The following is an 11800-nucleotide window of genomic DNA, read 5'->3' on the forward strand; positions in this document are numbered from 1 at the left end:
CACCCAGTGTTTTCAGACTTGTTGCTCCTAAGGTTTCTAATAGCTGAAAAGTAGTTAATAAGCAGTTTCCAAAAGTGATTAGAAAAGGAAGTATCCAAACTTAGTGTCCTTTTAGAGGCGCTGACCATGGTTTGAGCAAGATGGTAATTCCCTCTTCATTCTTCGCTGAGATCATTGTCTCCACTCTTCACAGAGCCATCTTCAGTCTGCCATTCTTCCAGAAGTCCTCCCAAGTTGTTCCTAGTTCTTAAGCAGGATTCAGAAAATCAGTCCTTTATTCTCTTTGGGATGATGCTACTACATCTGGGCTGCAAAAATCTGGAAGTCCAGTAGAAGGGAACAAAGGGATACAGAAAATTCTAAACTCTTTACTACCAACTAGCAGCCATTCAGAATTTTGCATCCTATACCTGGTACTTGTATTCAGGGAGAAGTTTCCCTGTAGTGTTAAAGAGGAAGAAAAGGATACCTTGTTCAGATGTGTGTCTCTCTCTTCAGTTCTTCAGCTGAAAAAGTACTGTAGCTGGAACAAAGCCACAGTGAGTTAGCCAAACATTCCAGAGCATGCATAGTTTTAGCTGTCTAAAGAGAGGTCCTGGAGATTTTGCTTATGATGAATAAGAGGCAGAAATCTTGACCCCATTCTGGCCTTCTGTTCTGGATATTTAGAATGGATATAGATCACCGTGATCTATATTCCACAATCTATCTCCAAAACACTTGAGTCTTGTCTGAGTTCTAAACAACTAATTATACATCTCTTATTGTATTTTTGGTTTTCATCTCCATCTTCTAGAACCACTTACTCAGACCACTTCTTCAGTGTTTCCTAAATTTCCAGTAATCTCAGACCACATTTCTTTGCTGCCCAGTCAATGCCTGAGAAACCTGTCAGTACAATCTTGCCTTCTAAAAGCAGTTGATGATGGTAGAAACACAAGGCTCACCCTGATCCATCTATCCTTCCTTCCTTCCTTCCTTTCTTCCTTCCTTCCTTCCTTCCTTCCTTCCTTCCTTCCTTCCTTCCTTCCTTCCTTCCTTCCTTCCTTCCTTCCTTCCTTCCAAGCACTACCATTTGCAACACTGCAAACTTCTACAGCAGCAGATCAAACTGGAGCTTCATGCAAGGTTTTGAATCAGGACTGTCTAGGTTAGTTTTCGTTCTACCTCAGCTGCATCTAACCTATTCTGAATTTAAGTGAAGCACCTCAGGATTCAGCTGAATCTGGAACATAGTGTTATTCTGTTCTGTTAGGTTCTACAGCAGCTCTTAAGAATATAAACTGGGAATTTACAAAATTAGAATAAAATACAAGAAAACAAAAATTAAAACCAATATAATAAAACAATAATGTGTTCATCCATTTCCCCATATCTTAGTTCTCCATCTTTCTGCCCTCACCACTACAAATGGTTTAGTGTTGTCACTCTGGGTACACAATTAAAAGTAATAGTAACAGCAGGCTTCAGTGCAATTACTACCCTATACTATACTGGAACATCACCAGGAGAAAGAAGCTTCCCCAGGAGCAATTAGTATCAGAGAAATGACAGGGAGGAAAAGAGCATATTTAAGAAGTATTTGGAGAGTGATGACAAGTGCTTTATTATGATAAAACCTAATTGATTAGAAAATCACATATATCTTCATGTATTAGCTATTCGGGCTTAGTTCAAAACCCAGAAGCCTGGATTTCATCATCTGTCAGTTCCATCATCTGAAATAAGTTCTGAAACATTTTATTTTTATTGTTCTATTCTACAAGAGTGTTAAGCCACTCCAATCCCAACTGACTCTGATTGGAGTAAATTTCCCATCTTTGTAACTCAGATCAAAACAATCAAATAGTGTAAACAAGATAAGCAATTATATTCCAACAATCAATAGAAAAAGCAGTATTCAGAACAGTGCCCACCATACCCAACCCTCAGAGGCAACCCAGAAGGATACTATGATTTATTAGAAATCAAGCAATACCATACACCCCTTATTCCACTTTAATCACAGACCATCTACAAGACTGATTAAGGTAAACTCTGTGTTATACCCAGGTATGAATCCTGACTAAAAAGGGTCCAGATAATTCATTTCTTCTAGAGCCCTCTAAGGCTGCCCCACCACCCTCTGAACAATCTTCTCCCAAAAGGCAAGGTCAGAAATTGATTGATCATTGCCCAGAATGTCCAGGTTGAGCTATGGCTTCTTAAGGAGTGGGTCCACCACTAACTCCTTCAGGGAGAATACCAGCATCGAGGGGGCATTTAATACCACCCTATCCCAGCCACTCCATCACCTCCAGAAGAACAAGGGTCCAGACTGCAAGTAGCAGAGCTGATGGTGCAGAGAAACATACATTGGAAAGCAATAATAATAACAACAAAACCCAGTATAGGTATATAAAACTATAGTATAGGTACACTGTAGTTTTATAGTAAGCTGAATAACATAAAATATCAGTTTATTGCCAATCCTGTTTGTAAGGTGAAGCTTTTGTCTTAAAACCCCAGGACTTCTTGCAAATGTCCACCTACTAGTTTTATTCCTTAGCATTAAAAAGTCCCAGGGTCATAATAAAATAGAAAAACCTCAATCCAAAGGGACCTTCATTTTGCAGACTTTAGATAAAAAGGACCAGATTCCTGTCCAGATATCCCCTTGAAATAATAAGTCCATTACATCTAAAGTAGTCAGGATCTGTTAGTTTAATATATGTTAATTTTACATTAATTGTACATCATTCATGTCAATTAAGTCAATTTATGAATGACAATTTATATCATTTGCATAATGATGTAATCTGTGATTTAATGGACATCCAGAATTGTCACCCCTCTATTGTTGGTCCATTAAATCAAAATTTCAGTGTACAGAAGTAAACAAGGATTGTCTTTAGCCACCATGAAAGTTAATGGTTTGTGTGTGGTGTGTAAAACCAGAACTAGAGAACTAGTAGTCACACTGGCAATGTGGTGAAAGTCATTTTGGAAAATACCATATATGTATTTGCCAGCTGGAGTCTGAAAAAAGAAAAAGTGAAATGAAAACATATGTAATATAGCCTGATGCAATAACCTTGATATTCACGGTGTTATTAAAAGAAAAAGGACATTAGTTCATTTGTACTTGGGCTTTTATTCCATGGCTCCGTTTGAACTGCATTCCCTTTGTTCTCAACACATATGGCTCTCACATTCTTTGTGACCCTTTGGGTGAATCTTGCATGAAATTATATTTGTCATTTGCCTGCAAGTTACATCTCGAAAAGAAATGTTGTAAATTATGCAGCAGCCCAGGTGGCTTGAACTACCTGTGAACACTTTTTTCACTTTGCAACTGCAGATGAGCCTTGAAATAGGTTTGGGGGTGAGAATAAAATAACCCCTCTCTTCAGGTTTACCAGCATCTTTTCATCAGAACCAGTCTTAAGAGAATAGCCTCCTGTTTATCACTACCGTCATGAACAGCTTGCTACATTGGGGAAGGTTCACAAGCTGATCTCCCAAGTAGGTCTCTTCCAGCTCCTACTTCCAGATCTCCAAGGAGTGTGTGTGAGGGGCGGGGGGTGGGGGTGGCTGTAAGAGGACAATTTCCCCCTCCCTTCTGGGGCATGCCATAAGAAAAATATCTAACCTCTCATTCTGAACAGTTAATAGCAGTGTTACTTTATAACTTGTATTTAAAAAACCCAACACTGTACAGACAGTGTCATACAGGTATAATAATAAACATAAGCTACAGCATTGAATGCAGGGGAATTAAAGTGTTTGTGTCCTGAAGAGAGTCTTGCTCATTGTAGGCAGTTTGTACACAGCAGACTGAACAGTGTCCTTAAAGCACAATACATATTTAAACAAACCAACTCTCCCCGGACCTTGAAAAACGCCCAGAGCAATGTCTCTGCAGAATCTCATAACACCATTTCTCTCACTCTCTGCCTGACTGCTTGATCCCTCTTCTTGAACAGGATCTCCTCCATCCTGACCCATCTGAATCTAGTTCACTTCTCTCAGCTGTTCACACCTCAATCTTTCCACTAATGGATCCACTGGCCAATTCCCTTGCTTGTAAAACTTGCCAGCTTCTCTCTCCCTTCATTGTCTGAATGCTGGGCACCCCCAAGCTGCCCTCTTCCCTTATGAGCTGAGAGGATCAGGATCCCAGCTAGGCAAAGTCCTGCAGAGAGAAATGCCTCATGCTTTCTTCCCTTTCCTTCTTGACTATTCACAAGTGTGTGTGTGTGTGTGTGTGTGTGTGTTTTACCAGTCCTTTCACTTAAAGCTTTGTCTCTTATTTTTATTTTATTTTATTTATTTATTTAATCAAATTTGTTACCACCCGTCTCATTGAAATGACTCTGGGCGGTTTACAGCAGAGATAAAATTCATTAAAATACAATATAAAAGTCCTAATAATAAATAACTTCCAAGAAAGATGGAGAATTGGCAACTAGTTCAAGGGAGCATCATCAGACTGCTAGCCACCCCAAAGGATGGTTAGAGCCATATCGCCCCATGCACACTGGCAGAGCCAGGTCTTTAATCCTTTTCGGAAAGCCTGTATTCCCTTTATTCCTTTTATCGCCACATTACCCCTTCCTAGCCTAATTTTTTCCTTTTCTTTTCCCCCTTTTTCCTAGCTGTGCTAACCTTCTTTTTCTCTCCTTTCTTTCCCCTCCCCTCATGTGTGTCTGTGTGCATTTGTCTGAGTACCCCTGCCATTTTACAGTACATGTTTCTAACCCTTGAATTTCATTTCTTTCCTGTCTGCTCTTTGGGGAATATCTTTTCCCTGATTCTGATGTTCTACAGCAATGTTTTTCAAACTGGACAACTTTAAGATGTGTGAATTTCAACTCCCAGAATTCCCCAGCAAGCATGCGGGCTAGGGAATTCTGGGAGTTGAAGTCCATGCATCTTAAAATTACTCAGTTTGAAAAACACTGTTCTGCACTGACTCCAAGCTGTCTAACAAGAAGCTTCTTGCCAGTTCCTTCTGCTTACCTTAGCATCTCTGAGAATCCTATTTCCTCTGCTTCAGACTTCTCTCAGTTACAGTCTTGGCTACCAAATGTTAGCATCCACTTCACTCCCTCGCTTCTGGCAAACTCCTGCCAGTTTGCACCAAACTTTAATGTTCCTACTTATTTCTCAATGCTACTGTAATTTTCTAGACTACATATACAAAGTTGTAGCATTTTGTACAGCACAATTTGCACATGCAGTCCAGAGTTCATTGGAGTTGGGTGGCAATCAATTCCAATAAATAAAATATAAAATAAAATAAAAATGATCCCAACTGCTGACATCTCTAAAAAAAAAAAAAAAAAAAGGCTAGTGATGCGAAAAATCACTAACTCAGACTCAAGGAACCAATCATGGTCAGTGAAGACATTATTATTTTTATTCCATTTACGCACTGGTTCCCCCTCCCCCCCCTACAGTCATGAAAAGGCTATAGCTCTGTGGCAGAGCTCTTGTTTGGCATGCAAAAAGTCCATGATTTCATCCAGACAGCTCCACACAGGACTGGAAAAGGGTTCAGCTGCACTTTCCAGAGCCCTCCTCAGCACCACATGAACTGGGCTTACTGGCATGCTGCCAAGGACATAATTATTCACCATGGAAAAGGGGTCCACGGAGCATGAGGCCATCCTCTCTGGCAACCCCCACAGTGCGGTGAACTGAGTCCTTTTTGCACTTAATTGAGAGCCAAATATGGAGCTGCATATTTGTGCAGAAATAGATATGTGTATGGATATATGAATGTTTGTGGGCTTCTGAGTGCCTGTGATGATACAGGCGTGTAAGTGTGGCTCAATTTGTGATCCTCAAAATCAATATTAATGCCCACTCCCAGTATAGACAACGATACGCTTGTTTCCAATATAACTACCGCTCAGTGTCCCCAGGCCATAACCCACCAATAGCTGGGTATGGCAACATGCACATACTCCAGAATATATTTGGTCTGCTACTGTCTAGGGAAGGTGGGACTGCGTATCCACATTATTAATTCATTACCACCTTCCCCCTGCTAATGATGCATAATCTGTAATTTATCCATGAGTTATTTGGGTTCTATAAAGATCCTTGATGACTGTCTAAAAGGAAAGCACCTGCATATCCGTGCATATTTCATGGTTGACTGACAATACAAAGAGGTGTGTGATGCTTGTCAAATGTGACATTATTTTCATTATTTTGATACACAACCATATCAAACACTGCTCACCGTATGCCACTTTAATCTGCACAATGCTGAATATTTTACCTGGTGTAAGCTCTAACCAGCTTTGCCACAGTGGTATTACATGCTCAGCCAGAAATCACTGCAGATTAATAAAAACTGTTATCCAAGAATGTACCAGCTGTATTTTCTCAAGGATTTTTATCTGTAATTCTTCTTCTTTTTAGTAACCACAGTTTCCCCTAAGAGTGCCTCTTATCTCTCATCATCACTGTGTTCACATTCTACATATTTATTGGCTGCTAGGGTTTATTTTAGTATACTTGCCAGTGCAATACAGAAACTTCTATAGATAACTTGTCTTATTCTACCTTTTCTAGGGTGGGAAATACAGTATATTAAGGAATATATCTAACTTTGGAATCCTCCTGATGTCAGATTCAGCTGGCGCGACGCGGCTAGGAACTTGCCCAGCCGTGCATAGTCAGTTTCACCACTCGAGCCCTAGCAAGGAAAAGGGAAGTGAGAAACCGCGAACTGATTAAAGGGCCAACTGGTGCCGCTTAACTAAACCGCAAGTGGATACTTTGTGTCAACGCCAAATTGCTGCGGGCGCTGTAGACAAAGGGGAGAGCAGCGGATTAGAGGTAAAGCAATCAGCGCGTGATTGGGAACTCCCGGCTTTGCGAGCAGCAGAAAGACCCAATGAATACAACAACAACGCAATCGATAGAAAGCAATCAAGAATGCAAAAGAGTTGGACTGAATCTGCCATTTGAGTGAAGGGGGGGATTACTGCGGGTAATCTGTAACCAAGCAACAGGGGCTAGTACGGGAACGGGGGAACTATATATTGTATTGTAACATGTGCCAAGCCAGTCCTGGCTTCGTCTGTAATTATGTACGTTACGCTTGAGTAAACTTCTTTGCTGAATACATGTGTCACGAGAGTTTCTCTGAGTCAAACGGGGTAAACCTTACACCTGACACGTTTGATACTTCTTTATAGAATGGACAAATGTTATTGGCTGACAACTCTCAATTCTTCAGTGAATAGCTCCCAATCAAGGATGATTTCATGCCGTTTCTTGCACGAAACCTGGGTGTGCAGATGCTGCAGTAAACTTTAATGCAACACCTATTTAGAGGCCAGTTGCAGACTGTGTACATATGGAACTGCTATCCACATTTCAAATTTACACAGAATGCTATTTATCTCTCCACAGATACTGCTTCCCAATATCACACATTATTTCCTCTACTGTTGATAACATGGTGTGGTAAGATCTCTAGGAACAGCAAAATAGGCTTTATCTAAGATCAGGGAGAAAAATTACACGCAAGATAATGCCTTGCTTGCTTAATATTACATTTAGTTTGGGTCTGATTTCTTAGGAGGAGGTTGAGGAACTTGTTAACCTCCAGATGTTAGGGAACTAAGAAGAACAGTGACCATAATGTCACTTAGCATGGATTTATTTATTTATTTATTTATAAATCTATTTAATGCCATCTCCTCAAAAGACTCTACGTAGCTCAGAGGAAACAATTAAAACATATACAGCATTAAAACATTTAAAAACTCATATGCAAATAAGAACTAAGCAGTGGAGTCCAACAGAGTTACCCTTGACCTCAAAAGAAGTAACATCTCAAAATAAGGGTACTGGTGAAAAAGAGACTGGAAGGAAAACTTAAGGGTGCCAAAACTATTCCTAGCACCTTTAGCTTATTTCAAACCACCATCACGGAGGCTCAGCTGTAATATATTCCACAGAGTCAAAAAGGAAGAGCCTAGGAAGTCTAGGGAGAGCCCAGCATGACTTTCTAGTAGTGTCCAGGAAGGTTCAAGAAGTGGAAAGTGTATCCCAACAAGGAGCAGCAACTCTGGCAAAAAATGTGCAAGGATTTTTGCAATAAGGAATGCAAAAAGGAATGGAAGAAAAAAAAAACCCAAAAAGCAGAATTTGAGGAACTTATGAGGAAAAACAAGGAAATTATTTGAAGCAGAAAAACAGCCAAGAAAACAGTTGGGTCAATAGATGACAAAGTTGTGAAAGGAGGATATGGAAACTGCAAAGAAACTGTTATTTGCATCTGACATTGGCTTTATGTGCTCTGATACCTTCCTGAAGGAAGTCAGTGCAGGCTCAAGTGCCTGTCCTACATCTTCTTTGGAAAAAAGATGTAGGACAGATATTTGAGCTTGCATTGACTTTCTTAAAGAGGCTATCAGAACAAATAAAGGCAGCTGAGGTAACAAGAGGGAATACATGAGGATTTCATGATAGATTACTCCATAACAGTAACTAGGTGCTGATATAATCCACCCAAAAGGTTTAAAGAACTCAGGTGTAAAATCGCTGACTTCCTAGCAAAAATATGTAACTTGTTCCTCAAATGGAGCTCAGTAGGAGAAGACTGGAGGATAACTAATATGATGCAAATGGACTCTGTGGGGATTGGGAAATGATAGGTCAATCATCTTGATGTCTGTTCCTAGAAAATCAAAGAAAAAAAATAACTAACCTTACAGAGAAACAAGCCGTGATGAAGAAAGATCAGAATGGTTTCCTCAAAAGAAATCATGTCTCACCAACTTTTTAGAGGGTTTTTTTTAAATATCAGCAGGCACATAGATGAAGGTGAACTCTCAATGCTGTATAAGTTAAGTTTTCAAAAAGCCTTTTGATAAAGTTCCTCTTCAAAGGCTGTTAAGTAAACTCAGAGACCATGGGATAAGACAGCCTGTCCTTTTATGAATTTCTAACACATTAAAAAAAAAACAGAAAGCAAAGAGGAGGAATAAATGGGCAACTTTCTCAGTAGAGAAACATAAGAAACATAATCCCTCAAGAATCTAGCTTGAAACCAGTACTTTCTAAGTTGTTCTAAACAGTCTTGATTTAGGAATAAGCTGTGAGTTTGCCAAGTTGATGAATGATACCAAACTGTTCAGAGTAATAAAAAAAACAAAACCAAAAGTGATTATAAAGCACTCCAGAAGGATCACTTTAAACTTGGTGAATGGCCAACCAAATGGAAAATGAGCTTCAGTTTAAGTTAGTGTAAAACCTATGTTGCATTTGTAACTAGAATACTGTTTACAGTCCCGCTTGCTACATTTGAAAAAGAAAAAAAAAAGCTGAAAAAATACAGCAGAAGACAACCAAAATAATGAAGGGCTCAAATACCTTCCAAATGAGAAAAGTTTAGGATTCTTTAGTATGAAATGAGGGGAAGAGATAAGATCAAGAAAATGGATAATATGGAGAAAATGGATGGGGATCATTTTTTTCTGTGTCTCAGAGCACTAGGACCAGCTTTCATCTAACTAAGAAAGATAGTCAGAATAGACAAAAGAAAGTATTTATCTCCATAGTGTATAATTAACTGCAGTGGTATATGGGAAAGACCTGGGGAGATGGGGCAAAGAGATCCTGCCTACAGAAAGGTCAGGTAAGAGACAGCATAGGCCGCAGCTGCATAATGGGTGGAGCAACAGGCTCAGAAGGGACTCTCCATAAATTCTCGAGCTTTAAAGGTAACAGTGGGAGAATTATACTTTCAGACTTGCAAGATTCTGTTAATGTAGCTTTATAATAAAGTAGAATTAGTTCATCTGGTCGTGTTTCCTGTCTGGTCTATCTGGTAAGGCTGACATCAATCTTGCAAGTCTGAAAGTAAAATTCTCCCACCATCACCCCGAGAACTTAGGGAAGGTCCCTTCTGAGCCTCTTGCTCCACCCACTATGCAGCTGCAGGCTATGCTGTCTCTTATCTGACCGTTCCCTTGGCAGCATCTCATCACCTCATCTCCCAAGGTCTTTCCCAAATGCATTACATTAACTTTAGAAGATGTGGTGATGGCCACCACTTGGATTATTTAAAAAAGGGATTGGATAAATTCATGGAGCACAGATCTATCAAGAATTATCAGTCTTGAGATTCAGTGTTTTCTCCAAATACCAATTCCAAGGGACAAATGGCAGGAGAGGGGTATGTCTCTTGTTTGTGAGTGTTCCAGAGGCATCTGTTTGGCCACAAGTACAATTCTGGACTAAGATGGCTTGGCCTGGTCTTGCAATACTATTCTCCTTATGTTCTTAGAAGTTGTTGCAATCCAATTTCCATCAGACACAGCAAGCATGGCCAACTGAAAATCATGAGAGTTGTACTTTAACATTTTGGAGACCCTCAGATTTTTGCCCCTACTTTAGGACATAATTGAAAAAAATCTATTAATAAATCTTAGCAGTTTAAGTTGAAACAATATTTTGCACTCCTTTTGTCATGAAAGATTTTAATTCCTGTCTTTCAGAGTAAATATTTTACTTAATCCTGAATTTCATCTTTGAGAAAATATTCTAAATCTAAGAATACAAATGATTCAGGATTCTTATGTATAAATTTATACATAAAGCAATATTTTTGTATATTAATTGATGAGTAAAAACTTAAGTATACTTTTGATTTTGGATAATACAGGTCTGCAATATTTCACCCCATGCTTGAACATTTTATCTTGAATCATGTCTTATTCCAGCATTCACTCTTTAGACAGAAACCAAACCAGTTTTTGGGCCCCAGTTATCCAGAATTCATTGTGAATCTGCTTTGGCTTTTGTGTGTCTTCACTTTAATATAACCACTATTCTCACTTATTTATATATTACCAAATCTTTTGAGCTATTCTTTATTTAATATTTCACACCCAAGCAACATATATATATATAGCTTTGAGGGAAATCAGCTAGCAATTTTTCATTTGGCCCTTTATCAGTTCCAGTCAAATTAGTTACTTAGCTGAAATAAAGAAAACTGACTCAATGGTACTTAACAAAGTGGTATCATCTGAATATTTCAAATTGTTAATGTTTGATCTCCATTTCTGATGCTAGCTGTCATGTCTTCCAGCCCTGCCATTCTTTATACATTTGTGTGTGTGTGCGTGGCTTCAAGTCAGTATTGTGATCTTTTTTTTGCTCTTATCCAAACGCACCGTTGATTTTGCTGTTATCACCGAAGATAAATTCCTTGTGTATGTTTTATACTTGGCCATTAAAGTATTGGTATTGGTGTTGATTCCTAGTGACTGCCTGGACAAGTCCCTGCAGTTTTCTTGGCAAGATTTTCAGAAGTGGTTTGCCATTGCCTCCTTCCCAGGGCTGAGAGGGAGTGACTGGCCCAAGGCCACCCAGCTGGCTTTGTGCCTAAAGCAGGACTAGAACTCACAGTCTCCCAGTTTCTAGCCTGATGCCTTAACCACTAGACCAAACTGGGTCTCTTATACACTCTCTTCTTCTTATACTCTCTTGGTCTCTCCTTTACCCATCTTATGCTAAGTTCTGATCTTGACCTCATAGGTCTTTTCTAAAACCTGCTTATACATTTGTCACTTTTTTTGCCATGCATGTAGCTCCATGTGACTTTGTAAGATCATAAGCAAAACTCTGCATGAGGAATTAGTGCGATGGTTCAGTACATTAGGCATTCTCCAATATCTAGGCCACATAGTCTTGTTCCATGTTTGCTGGCATAAAGCTACTAGCACTTTGACTCCCTCTTCCCTGCCGATTTAAGCAGTTCAGTATTTAATCTGAGCTTTCTTAT

The sequence above is a fragment of the Python bivittatus genome, unplaced genomic scaffold (genome assembly GCF_059951505.1).
Source record: "Python bivittatus isolate LINGU-HERP-01145 unplaced genomic scaffold, Pbiv_v1 ctg000330_np1212, whole genome shotgun sequence".
NCBI lineage: Eukaryota > Metazoa > Chordata > Lepidosauria > Squamata > Pythonidae > Python > Python bivittatus.